The sequence below is a fragment of the Bombina bombina genome, chromosome 9 (genome assembly GCF_027579735.1).
Source record: "Bombina bombina isolate aBomBom1 chromosome 9, aBomBom1.pri, whole genome shotgun sequence".
Lineage (NCBI taxonomy): Eukaryota > Metazoa > Chordata > Amphibia > Anura > Bombinatoridae > Bombina > Bombina bombina.
This window is the reverse complement of record NC_069507.1, coordinates 85,983,829-86,002,715: the sequence shown is the minus strand read 5'-3', so window position 1 is coordinate 86,002,715 and position 18,887 is coordinate 85,983,829. Positions and strand designations below refer to the sequence as shown.

At 38.1% G+C, this 18,887-nt stretch overlaps 1 protein-coding gene across 2 annotated transcripts in view; it reads left to right on the top strand.

The window, feature by feature from the left end:
• The window catches only part of FAM13C (family with sequence similarity 13 member C), a 564,754-nt gene that overhangs the window by 325,799 nt on the left and 220,068 nt on the right, over positions 1 to 18,887 (top strand). The gene's annotated exons all lie outside the window — the stretch shown is intronic.

Genomic DNA, 18,887 nt, shown 5'->3' with positions numbered 1-18,887 from the left:
AGCATGTATTTAGTGTTTAATGTCCCTTTAATATATTTTTTACCTCTGTGATCACCTTGTATCTAAGAATCAGACTGCACCCTTATTTCAGTTCATTTGGCAGACTTGCATTTTAACCAGTCAGTGCTGACTCCTAGGTAACTTCACGGTAGTGAGCACAATGTTATCGATATGGCACAGATGAATTAGCGCTGTCTAGATGTAAAAAACTGTAAAAATGTTCTGAGATAAGTGGTGACCTCCAAGGGCTTAGAAATTAGCATATGAGCCTACCTAGGTTTAGTGGAACCTGCCACTGATCCAATCAGCAGCACTAGTGGCATGACTCAGATGTGCAACTAGCAATGCTGAATGGATCAGCAGGGAGTTCCGCTTGGGACCAGCAGTGCACTGCAGGTCGTGAGCGGAATTTGTACTGTTTATTTAACCCCTTTGCGGACTGGACTAGAAACCAATGCAATCTTTGCTAAACAAATGACAGTTTAAATGCTTTATAAACAATTTTTCTCCAACATAGGTGTGTCCGGTCCACGGCGTCATCCTTACTTGTGGGATATTCTCTTCCCCAACAGGAAATGGCAAAGAGCCCAGCAAAGCTGGTCACATGATCCCTCCTAGGCTCCGCCTTCCCCAGTCATTCTCTTTGCCGTTGTACAGGCAACATCTCCACGGAGATGGCTTAGAGTTTTTTAGTGTTTAACTGTAGTTTTTATTATTCAATCAAGAGTTTGTTATTTTAAAATAGTGCTGGTATGTACTATTTACTCTGAAACAGAAAAGAGATGAAGATTTCTGTTTGTAAGAGGAAAATGATTTTAGCAACCGTTACTAAAATCGATGGCTGTTCCACACAGGACTGTTGAGAGGAATTAACTTCAGTTGGGGGAACAGTGAGCAGACTTTTGCTGCTTGAGGTATGACACATTCTAACAAGACGATGTAATGCTGGAAGCTGTCATTTTCCCTATGGGATCCGGTAAGCCATTTTATTACAGACAGTAAATAAGGGCTTCACAAGGGCTTTTTAAGACTGTAGACATTTTCTGGGCTAAATCGATTTATATATAAACATATTTTATACTCCATAGCCTTGAGGAATTATTTTAATCTTGGGAATTTTGTAAAATAACCGGCAGGCACTGTATTGGACACCTTATTCTCTAGGGGCTTTCCCTAATCATAGGCAGAGTCTCATTTTCACGCCTGTATTGCGCACTTGTTTTTGAGAAGCATGACATGCAGATGCATGTGTGAGGAGCTCTGATACATAGAAAAGACTTTCTGAAGGCGTCATTTGGTATCGTATTCCCCTTTGGGCTTGGTTGGGTCTCAGCAAAGCAGATACCAGGGACTGTAAAGGGGTTAAATATAAAAACGGCTCCGGTTCCGTTATTTTAAGGGTTAAAGCTTCCAAAATTGGTGTGCAATACTTTTAAGGCTTTAAGACACTGTGGTGAAATTTTGGTGAATTTTGAACAATTCCTTCATACTTTTTCGCAATTGCAGTAATAAAGTGTGTTCAGTTTAAAATTTAAAGTGACAGTAACGGTTTTATTTTAAAACGTTTTTTGTACTTTGTTATCAAGTTTATGCCTGTTTAACATGTCTGAACTGCCAGATAGACTGTGTTCTGAATGTGGGGAAGCCAAGGTCCCTTCTCATTTAAATAGATGTGATTTATGTGACACAAAATTTAGAGAAAATGATGCCCAAGATGATTCCTCAAGTGAGGGGAGTAAGCATGGTACTGCATCATCCCCTCCTTCGTCTACACCAGTCTTGCCCACACAAGAGGCCCCTAGTACATCTAGCGCGCCAATACTCCTTACTATGCAACAATTAACGGCTGTAATGGATAATTCTATCAAAAACATTTTAGCCAAAATGCCCACTTATCAGCGAAAGCGCGACTGCTCTGTTTTAGAAAATACTGAAGAGCATGAGGACGCTGATGATATTGTTTCTGAAGGGCCCCTACACCAGTCTGAGGGGGCCAGGGAGGTTTTGTCTGAGGGAGAAATTTCAGATTCAGGGAAAATTTCTCAACAAGCTGAACCTGATGTGATTACATTTAAATTTAAGTTGGAACATCTCCGCGCTCTGCTTAAGGAGGTGTTATCCACTCTGGATGATTGTGAGAATTTGGTCATCCCAGAGAAACTATGTAAAATGGACAAGTTCCTAGAGGTCCCGGGGCCCCCCGAAGCTTTTCCTATACCCAAGCGGGTGGCGGACATTGTAAATAAAGAATGGGAAAGGCCCGGTATACCTTTTGTCCCTCCCCCCATATTTAAAAAAATGTTTCCTATGGTCGACCCCAGAAAGGACTTATGGCAGACAGTCCCCAAGGTCGAGGGGGCGGTTTCTACTCTAAACAAACGCACCACTATACCCATAGAAGATAGTTGTGCTTTCAAAGATCCTATGGATAAAAAATTAGAAGGTTTGCTTAAAAAGATGTTTTTTCAGCAAGGTTACCTTCTACAACCAATTTCATGCATTGTCCCTGTCACTACAGCCGCGTGTTTCTGGTTCGATGAGCTAGAAAAGGCGATCACTAGTAATTCTCCTTCTTATGAGGAGATTATGGACAGAATCCGTGCTCTTAAATTGGCTAATTCTTTCACCCTAGACGCCACTTTGCAATTGGCTAGGTTAGCGGCGAAAAATTCTGGGTTTGCTATTGTGGCGCGCAGAGCGCTTTGGTTAAAATCTTGGTCAGCGGATGCGTCTTCCAAGAACAAATTGCTTAACATTCCTTTCAAGGGGAAAACGCTGTTTGGCCCTGACTTGAAAGAGATTATCTCTGATATCACTGGGGGCAAGGGCCACGCCCTTCCTCAGGATAGGTCTTTCAAGGCCAAAAATAAACCTAATTTTCGTCCCTTTCGTAGAAACGGACCAGCCCCAAGTGCTACGTCCTCTAAGCAAGAGGGTAATACTTCTCAAGCCAAGCCAGCCTGGAGACCAATGCAAGGCTGGAACAAGGGAAAGCAGGCCAAGAAACCTGCCACTGCTACCAAGACAGCATGAGATGTTGGCCCCCGATCCGGGACCGGATCTGGTGGGGGGCAGACTCTCTCTCTTCGCTCAGGCTTGGGCAAGAGATGTTCTGGATCCTTGGGCGCTAGAAATAGTCTCCCAAGGTTATCTTCTGGAATTCAAAGGGCTTCCCCCAAGGGGGAGGTTCCACAGGTCTCAATTGTCTTCAGACCACATAAAAAAACAGGCATTCTTACATTGTGTAGAAGACCTGTTAAAAATGGGAGTGATTCATCCTGTACCATTAGGAGAACAAGGGATGGGGTTCTACTCCAATCTGTTCGTAGTTCCCAAAAAAGAGGGAACGTTCAGACCAATCTTAGATCTCAAGATCCTAAACAAGTTTCTCAAGGTTCCATCGTTCAAAATGGAAACCATTCGAACAATTCTTCCTTCCATCCAGGAAGGTCAATTCATGACCATGGTGGATTTAAAGGATGCGTATCTACATATTCCTATCCACAAGGAACATCATCGGTTCCTAAGGTTCGCATTCCTGGACAAGCATTACCAGTTCGTGGCACTTCCGTTCGGATTAGCCACTGCTCCAAGGATTTTCACAAAGGTACTAGGGTCCCTTCTAGCGGTGCTAAGACCAAGGGGCATTGCAGTAGTACCTTACTTGGACGACATTCTGATTCAAGCGTCGTCCCTTCCTCTAGCAAAGGCTCACACGGACATTGTCCTGGCCTTTCTCAGATCTCACGGATGGAAAGTGAACGTAGAAAAGAGTTCTCTATCTCCGTCAACGAGGGTTCCCTTCTTGGGAACAATAATAGACTCCTTAGAAATGAGGATTTTTCTGACAGAGGCCAGAAAAACAAAACTTCTAAACTCTTGTCAAATACTTCATTCCGTTCCTCTTCCTTCCATAGCGCAGTGCATGGAAGTAATAGGTTTGATGGTAGCGGCAATGGACATAGTTCCTTTTGCGCGCATTCATCTAAGACCATTACAACTGTGCATGCTCAGTCAGTGGAATGGGGACTATACAGACTTGTCTCCGAAGATACAAGTAAATCAGAGGACCAGAGATTCACTCCGTTGGTGGCTGTCCCTGGACAACCTGTCACAGGGGATGAGCTTCCGCAGACCAGAGTGGTTCATTGTCACGACCGACGCCAGTCTGATGGGCTGGGGCGCGGTCTGGGGACCCCTGAAAGCTCAGGGTCTTTGGTCTCGGGAAGAATCTCTTCTACCGATAAATATTCTGGAACTGAGAGCGATACTCAATGCTCTCAAGGCTTGGCCTCAGCTAGCAAAGGCCAAGTTCATACGGTTTCAATCAGACAACATGACGACTGTTGCGTACATCAACCATCAGGGGGGAACAAGGAGTTCCCTGGCGATGGAAGAAGTGACCAAAATCATTCAATGGGCGGAGACTCACTCCTGCCACTTGTCTGCAATCCACATCCCAGGAGTGGAAAATTGGGAAGCGGATTTTCTGAGTCGTCAGACATTACATCCGGGGGAGTGGGAACTCCATCCGGAAATCTTTGCCCACATTACTCAACTGTGGGGCATTCCAGACATGGATCTGATGGCCTCTCGTCAGAACTTCAAGGTTCCTTGCTACGGGTCCAGATCCAGGGATCCCAAGGCGACTCTAGTAGATGCACTAGTAGCACCTTGGACCTTCAAACTAGCTTATGTATTCCCGCCGTTTCCTCTCATCCCCAGGCTGGTAGCCAGGATCAATCAGGAGAGGGCATCGGTGATCTTGATAGCTCCTGCGTGGCCACGCAGGACTTGGTATGCAGACCTGGTGAATATGTCATCGGCTCCACCATGGAAGCTACCTTTGAGACGAGACCTTCTTGTTCAAGGTCCGTTCGAACATCCGAATCTGGTCTCACTCCAACTGACTGCTTGGAGATTGAACGCTTGATCTTATCAAAGCGAGGGTTCTCAGATTCTGTTATTGATACTCTTGTTCAGGCCAGAAAGCCTGTAACTAGAAAAATTTACCACAAAATATGGAAAAAATATATCTGTTGGTGTGAATCTAAAGGATTCCCTTGGGACAAGGTAAAAATTCCTAAGATTCTATCCTTTCTTCAAGAAGGTTTGGAGAAAGGATTATCTGCAAGTTCCTTGAAGGGACAGATTTCTGCCTTGTCTGTGTTACTTCACAAAAAGCTGGCAGCTGTGCCAGATGTTCAAGCCTTTGTTCAGGCTCTGGTTAGAATCAAGCCTGTTTACAAACCTTTGACTCCTCCCTGGAGTCTCAATTTAGTTCTTTCAGTTCTTCAGGGGGTTCCGTTTGAACCCTTACATTCCGTTGATATTAAGTTATTATCTTGGAAAGTTTTGTTTTTGGTTGCAATTTCTTCTGCTAGAAGAGTTTCAGAATTATCTGCTCTGCAGTGTTATTCTCCTTATCTGGTGTTCCATGCAGATAAGGTGGTTTTACGTACTAAACCTGGTTTTCTTCCGAAATTTGTTTCTAACAAAAACATTAACCAGGAGATAGTCGTGCCTTCTTTGTGTCCGAATCCAGTTTCAAAGAAGGAACGTTTGTTGCACAATTTGGATGTTGTTCGCGCTCTAAAATTCTATTTAGATGCTACAAAGGATTTTAGACAAACATCTTCCTTGTTTGTTGTTTATTCTGGTAAAAGGAGAGGTCAAAAAGCAACTTCTACCTCTCTCTCTTTTTGGATTAAAAGCATCATCAGATTGGCTTATGAGACTGCCGGACGGCAGCCTCCTGAAAGAATCACAGCTCATTCCACTAGGGCTGTGGCTTCCACATGGGCCTTCAAGAACGAGGCTTCTGTTGATCAGATATGTAAGGCAGCGACTTGGTCTTCACTGCACACTTTTACCAAATTTTACAAGTTTGATACTTTTGCTTCTTCTGAGGCTATTTTTGGGAGAAAGGTTTTGCAAGCCGTGGTGCCTTCCATTTAGGTGACCTGATTTGCTCCCTCCCTTCATCCGTGTCCTAAAGCTTTGGTATTGGTTCCCACAAGTAAGGATGACGCCGTGGACCGGACACACCTATGTTGGAGAAAACAGAATTTATGTTTACCTGATAAATTACTTTCTCCAACGGTGTGTCCGGTCCACGGCCCGCCCTGGTTTTTTAATCAGGTCTGATAATTTATTTTCTTTAACTACAGTCACCACGGTATCATATGATTTCTCCTATGCAAATATTCCTCCTTTACGTCGGTCGAATGACTGGGGAAGGCGGAGCCTAGGAGGGATCATGTGACCAGCTTTGCTGGGCTCTTTGCCATTTCCTGTTGGGGAAGAGAATATCCCACAAGTAAGGATGACGCCGTGGACCGGACACACCGTTGGAGAAAGTAATTTATCAGGTAAACATAAATTCTGTTATTATGTATACAGATCATTTGCAATGTTGTGTTTATTTCTGATATATACTATACATGTAAACAAAATGTGTTTTATATCCCCATAGCTGTGAAATATTACAATATTGTGATAATGCTGTTCTTTTGAGAGCAACATTTTGCTTAGACATTCTTCTTAAATTGTACAATGCAATCATTTAGATTTGCAAACCTCTGTTTTTGAGAAAGAATCTTAGTAAAACTTTTAATCTTTATAAAGCGACTTTACATAGTTGGTGTTAATTCATTCACCTGGTGCAAAGTGATGAGAGCTATCGTTTTTCACTTGATTTACATACTTCCTCCTAACTATTGCAGGAAAAGCCTGTTGGGTTTTAAAGGGACACACTGTACTGTGAAACTTGTTCCCCCCTAATGTGATCCAAATGTCTTGTTATACCTACTGCGGAGTATTAAATATATGGGAAAGTGTTCTTTCGGGTTTGTTTTTGTATTTGAAATAGCATTTTTTTTCTCATTAAAACTATAACCTTCCCCTTCTAGTAAATCAGACCTGCTTAATGTTATCTATGTTACGTACTGACATGCTAATTATGGCTGGGGGGGTGAATAAACACACAACAAGCTATTTCACATACAAAATCTCTCTCCCTCGTAACCCCCCCCCCCCCCCCCCTCACACACACACACACATGTTTACATAGCTTTTCTTCAGGGAAAACATTTGTTACTCATATTTTCAGTATGCTACATTTAGCCACCAATCACCAAGTGCTACCCTGGTCTGAACCAAAAATGTGCAGGCTCCTAAGCTTAGATTCCTGCTTTTCAAATAAAGATAACAAGAGAACAAAGAAAAATTGATAATCAGAGTAAACTAGAAAGTTGCTTAAAATTGCAGGCTCTATCTGAATCATGAAAGGAAATTTGGGTTTAGTATCCCTTTATGGAATCCTTAGCCCTTTTGATAATTAAAACTATTTTATATAATTAGATGTAGTAGAACTTTGAAAGAATAATTTGTAAAATTAGATAAAAAAACATACAATGTATTGATAATAAAAAAATATCTGTATAAATGTTTTTCTATTGCTATTAGTTGATATAGACCTATATACTGGGACACCTCTAACTCATATGGTAAGTATGTGGTTCCAGTTATGGTATAGCGCTGCAAAATCTGTTGGCGCTCTGCAAATAACCGATAATAATAATAATAATGGTCCTTTAATATCACAAAAAATGTGTGTATATAGAAAATAAAGTAAAAAGGTAAAACTTCCCATCTAAAAGTGTATATATATATATATATATATATTTATATATATATATATATATATATATATATATATATATATATATATATATATATATATATATATATATATATATATATATTTATACATACAATCGTATGCAAAAGTTTAGGCACCCCTGACAATTTCCATTATTTTCATTTATAAATAATTGGGTGTTTGGATCAGCAATTTCATTTTGATCTATCAAATAACTGAAGGACACAGTAATATTTCAGTAGTGAAATAAGGTTTATTGGATTTACAGAAAATGTGCAATATGCATCAAAACAAAATTAGACAGGTGCATAAATTTGGCCACCCCAACAGAAATATTGCATTAATATTTAGTAGAACCTTCTTTAGCAGAAATAACAGCCTCTAGATGCTTCCTATAGCCTGTAATGAGTGTCTGGATTCTGGATGAAGGTATTTAGGACCATTCCTCCTTGCAAAACATCTCCAGTTCAGTTAGGTTTGATGGTTGCCGAGCATGGACAGCCCGCTTCAAATCACCCCACAGATTTTCATTATTGAAATATCCAGCCCCGGCATAACTTCAACTTTGTGACTGATTCCTCAACATTATTCTCAAGTATCTGCTGATATTGAGTGGAATCCATGCGACCCTCAACTTTAACAATATGTATTTATATATACTGTATGTGTGTGTGTATAAAAACAGATTAACTTAGAAGACATATCCCAGGATAGGAGGGGATAATATCCATGGTGGTTCCACGGTGTGGACCTACCAAATTGTTAAACACTAAACGGACTAGAAAACCCCCCCATCTAATTAAGGATTTTTATAAATGTGGTAGAAAAAAATGTGTTTGTTGCAGCCACACTATTAAGAATAAAGAATCAAACAAATGGGTTACAGATAAAATAATTCTTAAAAAAGAGATTTTAAAACTGCAAATCAGACTATGGGCTAGATTATGAGTGGTGCGTTAACCATTGCGCGCAAGCGATAATGGGTTTATTGCAGCTCTTTGCACACGTAAAAAGTAGTGAACGTATTACGAGTTGAAAATAAATGCATTTGCTTGATCTCAATTGAATTTAACGCGTTTCAGGTCAGCGCCACTTCAGAGCTCTCGTTAACCTTTATGTGAGATAAAAAAGTGGCACAAAAACATCAAAAATACAATTAAATATTTAAAAAAAATTGCATCAAAAAGTTATAAGGGCTTAAAGATATAAGGTCTCAGGTGTTAGAAAAAAAAAAAGAAATGCAAAGGGATTTAACATGGAGATACATACATATACATGTCTAAATGTGTATATGTGTGTATATATATATATATATATATATATATATATGTACGTATGTATATATGTGAGTGCAAGTAGCTGAAAACATGTAAAATCATATTTATGCAATATTAATTTTTAATAAAGTGTAACTATTTATTTACTATAAATATTTCACATTCCAACGTTCTTCACATAGGGAAATATGTTCTATATGTTTTTAAATAGATAAATAGATACCTCTATATATATATCTGTATATATTTATACCTATATATAATCATATATATTTATAGGTATAGATATATATTACAAAAAAAATCATATATATATTGAAATAATTATTTATGAATAAATAGAACATATTCTGCTATGTGAAGAACATTGGAATGTGAAATATTCATATTTCATGTCGGGCTAGCACACTTGGTTAAAAGGGATCGGGTTTGCACACAGTTATTTTACGTTTTTTTTTACTGTTCGCGCTCCATTGAAGACTATGGGGGAATATGGTAACACATTCAGGATATTCAAAGGTCGTGTTTTTGCACGCATTGGGTTAGCACTCATGCAAAAGCTTTTTACTTTCAGCTTGTAATACATGCGCTACCCGATGCGCACAAAAGCCTCCATCTAGCGAAGTTAACATGCGAGCAGGAGTGATAAATTGTACTCTGCTTGTAATCGAGCCCTATGTTGTGTATTTACTAGAATGCAGTTGTGGGACATTTTACGTAGGGTGCACAAAGAGAACTTTAAAGACTTGTGTTCTTTAACACATTAAAAATATAGAAGGGGAAGACTCTGAATATGGTATTGGAACCCACTTTGAAAAGTGTCGTAATAAAAAACAAAATTCACCACAAAAGCAGATACCAGCAAATAAAAATACTGACAGGTCGTTGAAACTCTGTAAAAGAGAGAGGTTTTGGATACATTTATTAAACACCAGAGAACCCAATGGTCTTAAAGGGACAGTCAAGTCAAAATAAAATTTTCATGATTCAGATAGAGCAACGATTTTTATTTATTTGTAGCTTTGTTATAGAATATTGCAAAACACTGCTGCCATAGAATACTAAAGATATGTGCACACCCCTGAGCTCTTATGAGCCTACCTAGTTTTACTCTTCAATGAAAAATACCAAGAGAACGAAACTAATTTGATTAATTAAATTTGGAAAGTTGTTTAAAATTGCATGCTATATGAATAATGAACGATTACATTTTACCTTACTGTCCCTTTAATAAAGAGATCTGGCAGCATTTATGTGATAATTTAAACTAATAACAGGAGTTGTTAATATGATATGAAACTTAGTAACATATTAGCAGAATATCAATTAACAGTCACATCTTTGAATACAAAGTATAATACTTTTATGAGTGAAAATTGTTTTTGAAACTTTCTTTTTTATGAGTGTTTTTATTTGTTTGTTTTTATACATAGAACAATTGTTTAAACATAAGTACTTTAACTACATTTTAAAGCAGATCGATTTAGAGCATTTCCCCACTGTTCTAAATATTGCAGAGTGTAATACAAATAATCTTTAGGAATACAGGATTATATAAACATAAAAGCAAATAAAACCCCAGTAAGGATGGCGAAAGGATTCAACCTCTGACGAAGTGGGCACAGAAACGCGTAAGGTGTAATACAAATAATCTTTAGAAATACAGGATTATATAAACATAAAAGCAAATAAAACCCCAGTAAGGATGGCGAAAGGATTCAACCTCTGACGAAGTGGGCACAGAAACGTGTAAGGTGTAATACAAATAATCTTTAGAAATACAGGATTATATAAACATAAAAGCAAGTAAAACCCCAGTAAGGATGGCGAAAGGATTCAACCTCTGACGAAGTGGGCACAGAAACGTGTAAGGTGTAATACAAATAATCTTTAGAAATACAGGATTATATAAACATAAAAGCAAATAAAACCCCAGTAAGGATGGCGAAAGGATTCAACCTCTGACGAAGTGGGCACAGAAACGTGTAAGGTGTAATACAAATAATCTTTAGGAATACAGGATTATATAAACATAAAAGCAAGTAAAACCCCAGTAAGGATGGCGAAAGGATTCAACCTCTGACGAAGTGGGCACAGAAACGTGTAAGGTGTAATACAAATAATCTTTAGAAATACAGGATTATATAAACATAAAAGCAAGTAAAACCCCAGTAAGGATGGCAAAAGGATTCAACCTCTGACGAAGTGGGCACAGAAACGCGTAAGGTGTAATACAAATAATCTTTAGAAATACAGGATTATATAAACATAAAAGCAAGTAAAACCCCAGTAAGGGTGGCGAAAGGATTCAACCTCTGACGAAGTGGGCACAGAAACGCATAAGGTATTTAGCCTTAGTGACGTCACTTGCAGTTTTTCGGCAAAGCAATTCTGGTCTTACAGGCTGCAGTTTTATTTACAACATCGCACCATTGGGCTACCAGGAAAAATATCCCTTCCTATCCTGAGATATTTCTTCTAAATTAATCCGTTTTTATATCCTATATATACTTCTAAATGGGCAGTTTTAACACACATTTTTTTTGTGATTTTAACCCCTTAAGGACCAGCGACGTACCCTGTATGTCGCTGGCCTTTTTTTGGGACTTGATTGTTTTATAGTGCGGTCTTGCCACCAGCGCTGAGACTGCTCTATTCCACAAAGCCTGCTGGAGGGAGGGCATTAATAGTGTGTTCTTGCTAGACTTGTGCTATTATGTCCTGAAAAAACCCTTAACGACCAGTGACATACAGGGTACATTGTGGTCATTAAGGGGTTAAAGGACCATAACTGGAACCTCATACTTTCCATATGAGCTATAGGTGTCCCAGTATATAGTTGTATAGAAAAAATAGAAAAACATTTATATAGAGAATTGTTATTATCAAATTGATAAATTTGTAAAATTAGATTAAAAAAAACACAGGTGTATTGATAATATCAATACACCTGTGTTTTTTTTAATCTAATTTTACAAATTATTATTTCAATTTCTACTACATCTAAATGTAGTAGAACTTTGAAAGAATAATTTGTAAACTACATCTAAATATATAAGATAGTTTTAACCATCAAAAGGGCTAAGGATTCATCAACCCAATCCGTTAACTGGGTTTGTGGCACAAGGATCAAGCCCTATAAATATACTACAAGCAACAGGAATCCTCTGCTGTGAAATCAAAGGAACAAAGTCCCCTCCTTGGGCTGATACTATTACTCATAACGGTGAGGTATAGCAAAGTGAACTTATAACCTTATACAAATTGTGGTTCCATTCAGTTCAAATAGTACTACACTATATAAATATATTATATTGTCTTGTTTTCGTCTCCTATTTTAAACTGAGCGCTACTTCCTCCACTGCTACTCTACATACAACCTTTTCTTCTCATTGATGGTATGGGGAACTGGATCTGAGCAGTAAGTTTACAAATAATAAAAGAGCCAATGTATAAATAAAAAAGCTATTGTAAATAAAAAGAATTAAAGGGACAGTCTAGGCCAAAATAAACTTTCCTGATTCAGATAGAGCATGTAATTTTAAACAATTTTCCAATTTATTTTATTACCAATTTTGCTTTGTTCTCTTGGTATTCTTAGTTGAAAGCTTAACCTAGGAGGTTCATATGCTAATTTCTTAGACCTTGAAGACCACCTCTTTCAGATTGCATTTTAACAGTTTTTCACCACTAGAGGGTGTTAGTTCACATATTTCATATAGATAAAACTGTGCTCGTGCACGTGAAGTAATCTGGGAGCTGGCACTGATTGGCTAGACTGCAAGTCTGTCAAAAGAACTGAAAAAAGGGGCAGTTTGCAGAGGCTTAGATACAAGATAATCACAGAGGTTAAAAGTATATTATTATAACTGTGTTGGTTATGCAAAACTGGGAAATGGGTAATAAAGGGATTATCTATCTTTTAAAACAATAAAAATTCTGGTGTAGACTGTCCCTTTAAGCAATGCATATATATATATATATATATATATATATATATATATATATATATATATATATATATTGTCGCTAATTGCAGCTGCACATCACACTTCTGAAATTCCTGACAGTGGGCCAGATTACAAGTGGCTCATTATTTTGTGCTTTCGCTCAGGAACACCTCAGAAGTAAACTTTTAACTTACGCGGGTTAGCGCGCGTGTTACAAGTTGGAAGTAAAATGTTGAACTTCAGGACTATTCAGGGATATTGTGACAGCACTAACTTCTCCCCATAGACTTTAATGGAGAGTGCAAACTGGAAAAAAAGCCTAAAACTTATTGTTTGTGTGCTAATTCAAAGGTAGTTAGGAATATTTTACATACAGTATCCCACAAAAGTGAGTACACCCCTCACATTTTTGTAAATATTTTATTATATCTTTTCATGAGACAACACTGAAGATATGACACTTAGATAAACTTATTTGGTTCAGATGGTGTCAAGCGTGTGTGGCGGCAACCAGGTGAGGAGTACAAAGACTAGTGTGTCTTTCCTGCAGTCAAGCATGGTGGTCGGAGTGTCATGGTCTGGGCCTGCATGAGTGCTGCCAGCACTGGGGAGCTACAGTTCATTGAGGGAACCATGAATGCCAACATGTACTGTGACATACCGAAGCAGAGCATGATCCCCTCCCTTCGGAGACTGGGCCACATGGCAGTATTCCAACATGATAACGATAACGACCCCAAACACACCTCCAAGATGACCACTGCCTTGCTAAAGAAGCTGAGGATAAAGGTGATGGACTTGCCATGCATCTCTCCAGACCTAAACCCTATTGAGCATCTGTGGGGCATCCTCAAACGGAAGGTGGGGGAGCGCAAGGTCTCTCTAACATCCACCAGCTCCGTGATGTCATAATGGAGGAGTGGAAGAGTGTAATTTCTTCAGTGTTGTCACATGAAAAGATATAATAAAATATTAACAAAAATGTTAGGGTTGTACTCAATTTTGTGGGATACTGTACTAATGCTCTTCACATAGAAGAAAATGTTCTATTTATTTTTTAATTAATAAATAAATACTGTATGTATATATATATATATATATAGATCCTCATTAATTGTTCCTGGGATCTCAGCTCTCTCCCTCAGCGGTTCACCATTCTGCCAGCACTATTTGCGATCAGCTGTGTTTGTATCTGCACGGACCATTTTGCTCAAGAAAGATTGTATCCCAAAAAAACTCCTACCAAAAAGGGATGTGAGTGGAATAAGAGGCCGGGAGAAATACTTGTCCAGATCTCGAGTTACAGACAGCGACACCCGGCATTCAGGTTGGATTTGTCCTGACTTCTTTGATTAAGCACTTTCATAGCAAGCGGTTCTGAGCGGAACTTTCAAACTACATGCTCAAACATACCTCACAAGTTTGAGGTTGACTCTTGTGAGTAGATACCCTACGGGGAGCAGTTTTAATATACCCCTGTATTATTGTTTAAATTAAATTGATTTGCACTATGTAGGTGCCTTTGTGCGCTTTCTTTCTCATTTTTTTAGATATATATATATATATATATATATATATATTTATATATAGTATATATATATATATATATATATATATATATATATATATATATATATATATATATATATATATATATATATATATATATATATTTAAAAATACATAGAGCGTTTCCCCTATGTGAAGAGCATTGGAATGTAAAATATTTACAGTACATACACACTAAAACACAGTAATGAAAATTAAAATATAATAAAAATTATTTTTTCTATTTTCAGGAATTTAAGTAGAAAGGGCTCCAAAGTATATATAGATATGTATATATGTGTATACATGTGAATATATGTTTATATGTGTATATATTTATGTATATATCCATCATAGCCATTTCAATTCAAATACTTTCTCATATACCATATACCTTTTAACCCTTATAACTTTTTTTTTAATATTTATGTGACTATTTTTATTAGTATTTTTATTAGATAGTTTATATATAAATGAAATTGTTAATGATATTGTATTTATGTAGTGTTTAATACAACTTTTATTGTAGCTCAACCCTTACGCAAGGTCTTCTGTTGCGCTAACCTGACAAGCGCAAATTTAGTTTGCACTTGTGCGGTCACATTTACTTTCAACTTGTAAAATGCATGCAAGTTGTAATCTGGCCCAGTGAAGGGGTTAATCAGTTAGCTTGTAAGGTTAATATTTGCTCTAGTGTAGAGATTATCCTCCCACCTGACACCTCCCACACCCTGATCCCTACCTGATCCCTCCCAAACACCACTCTTCCCTCCTTCCCCACTGGTCACCACCATCTTAGGTACTGGCAGATAGTCTGCCAGTATGCAGTTTAAGGCATTTTTTTTAATTTGTTTATTTATTTTTAATATTTATTTTTTTAATTTGCCTGTAGTGTAGATCCATCCTAACAATCCAACCTCCCTCACCCCCCACACCTACGTCCAGTAGGCGCAAAGAAGTTAAAGGGACATGAAACCACAAATTTTTCTATCATGCACACCGAGCATACATTTTTTAACAACTTTCCAATGTACATCTATTAAAAAATTGGCTTCCTTATCTTGGTATCCTTTGTTAAAAGAGCAGTATTACACTACTGGGAGCTAGCTAAGCACATCAGGCTAGACAATTACAAAAAACACATGTGTAGCTAGTTTCCTTTAATGCTCTCATCCTACCTAGGTATGCTTTTCAACAATTGATACCAAGATAACAAAGCAAATTAGATAACAGTAAATTGGAATGTTGTTTAAAATTGCATGCTCTATCTGAATCATGAAAGTTCAAAGGGCCATAATAGTTTAAAAAATGGCATGCTCTTATTTATTACAATATGTTATTTAAAGTATATCCAATCTATATTATTGTAGGAGCATGCGGAGCACTGCTGGTCCTGAGTAGATGTAATCAGCAGTTGAACATCTGAATCATGTGACTAGTGCTGCTGATTGGTTCAGTGGCAGGTTCTGCTTGGGATCTGCAGTACTCTGCGGGTCCCGAAGCAGCGTCTTGAGACCCTTACGGGTGATTAGCCTTGCGTTACAAGTACCCAATACATACTGTGTGATTAACCCCTTTGCGAGGGTAAAACACACAGAAGTGTAGGGTTGATAGTCTTAAAATAATTAATTACATCATATGAACAACATTATGTGAATGCCTTACATGTGGTTGCATACCAAGGATCATTTTCTTTATATTTATTTATTTTATAAGATATTGAATATTTCAGAAAAGGGTACACAATAATAAAAATGCAGACAAAAAGAGTGCATTTTGTTGAGTCCAGTCCACAATGGTAAAACAAATTATCATAACAATAGTCAATATTCTCGTTAAAATATATGTTCTCCCGTTAATATATCAGAATTCCAAAGTGAAAACATGCTAATCCAGTGTGGGTTGTGAAATAAAATAATTTGCAGGGCCGTCTTTAATATTGATTGGACCCTGGGCAAAAATTTTCTTGGGCCACCCCCCCACCCCATGCAATTTCGCTCTCCACCCCAACATCCCAAAAAACAACTAAATCAATTTTTTTTTATTATTATTAGCCCAGCGGTGGATCATCCACTGCTGGGCTAATCATTTAAAAAAAAAAATTGCAATATGTGAAACTGGACCTAAGCAGTACTAATAAGTAAATAAATATATAAATTCCTCCACTGTGGATTCATTTAATATTCTTTTGAATGTGATTCTGGTGTGAGGTTAGCTGGTTAAAGAGATTTAGGGCAGCCAACAGGAGCAAAGCAAGGTAAAGGAGGAAGCATGGAGGTGCATATATATAAATATAAGTTTACTGACTGGAACAGCAGAACTACTATGGGAAGCTGTAAAATCTGAGACAGAGAAAAAATAAAAACTATAAAAATAAACCTTACATTAATGTGTGAAGTATCAGCATGACGCTATACATCTGCCACACCAGCACATGTCGCTTCTTTGCTAGGAACAAGTTCCCTCTCACCCTGAACTAGACAATGCTTCATGGGGAGGGGCGTGTGTGCACTCACTTATTCTTCCCACTGACACCTTTCTAAAAAGCACTATTCCCCTAACAAACTTCAGTTAGTTGATCTTAGGGCCACAGCAGAAAGAGCAGGGCTAAGGGGACCAGTAGACTGGATGCTGTCTGTCCAAGGCTGCATGGATACAGTGTGAGATGAGTCACACAGCCTCAAGACTGAAGAGAGCAGTGTATGCAGCTGCACAGATGCTCAAATCCTCATGTGCCTGCCGCTCCAGCTTTCTGCTGCATGCGCCTACAGTCAGCCCTACCCAGAAACAATCCCCACCACCAGAGCAGTTACCTGGTAACAGTGGTAACCCCAGTAGGACCTTTTCTGATGCAGTGGGAAATGGCTGGATGCCGAGTTAGGGCTTTGCATTCAGTGCTGCACAGTGCACATCTAAAACAGCACATGGCACTAGCTTGGCATGTCACATAACACCGGCACGGTCTGGCACAGTTTTTAAAAAAATATAAGCAGAGTACTTTGAACTGTGACAGTATTAGGACTGAATGTGTGTGTTCCCCATGTCACATCAGCAGTCTGGTATGAACCATAAAAAAAAAAAAAAAATTTTTTTTTTTTAGGACTCTTGGGCCCCTCGCAGCTGCCCCTTTTGCCCTGTGTTAAAGACGGTCCTGATAATTTGAATTAGTAAAACCCTTTGATTACATGTACCCAATATAAAAGGACAATCTGGTTAAGCACATGAAAAAATATAACAAGCAGGTTCTTAGCCTTCTCTATGAGATTGTTACAGCAAAAATGTATGCAGCCAAAGCAAAATAGGGCAACTAATTGATGTAATATTGATTTTTGTAAGTTTAAATGAGTTTGTCCCCCACTTAAATAATATTGCCAATACATGACATATGTGCAGTTAACATAATTTTAGTTCAATATTATAATGTTGTTTTTTTAATTTATGAACACTTGCAGTCATAAATGAATGCTTCAATGGTCCTTTATTTGAGTACAGGTTTCCTAATTTTAATGTGTACTTGGGCAATGTGCTTGATGTGTTCTGATTGGTCAAAAATCACACCACAAGTGCACCTGAAAACACTTTGGTTAATAGATTTGAATGTCTTCAAATTAAAAAAAAAGTATAATTGTAAAAACAAAATGAGGAGCTGTAATGCTGATGGAATTTAGAATAGAATAAGTATATATTTTGGTATATTAAATAGATTGTAAATTGCGTTTGTTGTGCTAAATGGTATATTCATAATTGGTAAAGAACACTTTGAAATATGTTCAAATATTTTAATTGACATTGAAAGGCTGCGAAATAGCGAGTTATCAAGCTGCAAACATTTCAGAAAAAAAAAAGATTGCTTTGACATGGGCTATATAAATGTCACAGGACAGTGTGTATAAAAGGGTAGTTTATAACAGGATGTGCTATTGTAGCCTAACAATACAGTAATATAACTCGGTGTCGCTGCCTGTGTAAATACATCTCATTGTGTGTGATGGTTTGCTTGTTTGCATATAAAGCAGCTATGAGGTGAAAAGGGCGGGCTTTTGTGCTGACGTGCTCCTCCCCATGTCCCCTCTAGGGGGGGCTAATTGCCTCTCCTCAGGGACTAGCGGTGACTCACTGAGTCAGCCACATCAGTGCTGGGAAAAAGAGACATTGCTCTGTTATATCAGTCGTGTCAGTTCGCACGAATGGGTCCCTTCCTACAGATGAGTGATTCCCTTTATTACAATAGAGCAGCATCAGTATAGCAGCCGTAGGCAGCAATCTGCAGGGGGAGAGGGGGCAATGTGCACGCTTACTTAACTGCTCCATTTGATTTATTTATGTCATTTTGTGGTAACATGATGGCGGGAACAGAAACTAAATGGCAGTAATCCGAAACATGCACCACTATTAATCTTTATTTGACAATCAAGTTGACTGTCAGGCAGGTCCGCAACACGTTGCCTG